Consider the following 667-nt stretch of genomic DNA (forward strand, 5'->3'; position numbering starts at 1 on the left):
ACCCTGTACAACATCTTATATATATGAATTATTTGACTCAATTGGAATAACCATCTATGTAGTACTTAAAATAACCATTCACTTACGTAGTGAAATGAACATCTAGCATTTGTTAATTGTATAAACTTAAACCGAATCCAAAAAATAACCATCCATGTAAGAATTAAAATAACCATCCGTATACCTAGTGAATTGAATATTAGCGGTGCGACTGCGGCGGTGTTGGCGTGGGGTTGTGACGGTGTTGACACGGGTAGTGGGGTGGACAGCGACGCGGGGTGACGCTGCGTCGGTGTGCATTGGCGGTGTTTCGACTGCATTTGAACAGGGTGAGGGGAAACTACAGCGTTATACTGCGTCTGAACAGCTGTCTCCGTCCACGATGGCGAGTTTTGGCCGTAAACCGGAGATCAATGACGGCAAGTTTTGGGCATAGATCAGAGATTAAGAGGTTATGCTGAGATTAAAAGTAACAGTCTGTAGTGTGAATGCATTTAATTGCTAATCCTAATTTTTTAAATTTTAAAATCTAATATCAATTAATTAGTTAAGAATTTGATTTTTAATTTTAATAATTTCAATTTTACCTTCTTTTTAATCAATTGTTCATATTGTTTATAATTATCATTGTTTTCCTATATTTTCTCATTAAATTATTGAATAGCTA

This window comes from Arachis ipaensis, chromosome B06 (genome assembly GCF_000816755.2).
Source record: "Arachis ipaensis cultivar K30076 chromosome B06, Araip1.1, whole genome shotgun sequence".
In the NCBI taxonomy this organism is placed as follows: domain Eukaryota; kingdom Viridiplantae; phylum Streptophyta; class Magnoliopsida; order Fabales; family Fabaceae; genus Arachis; species Arachis ipaensis.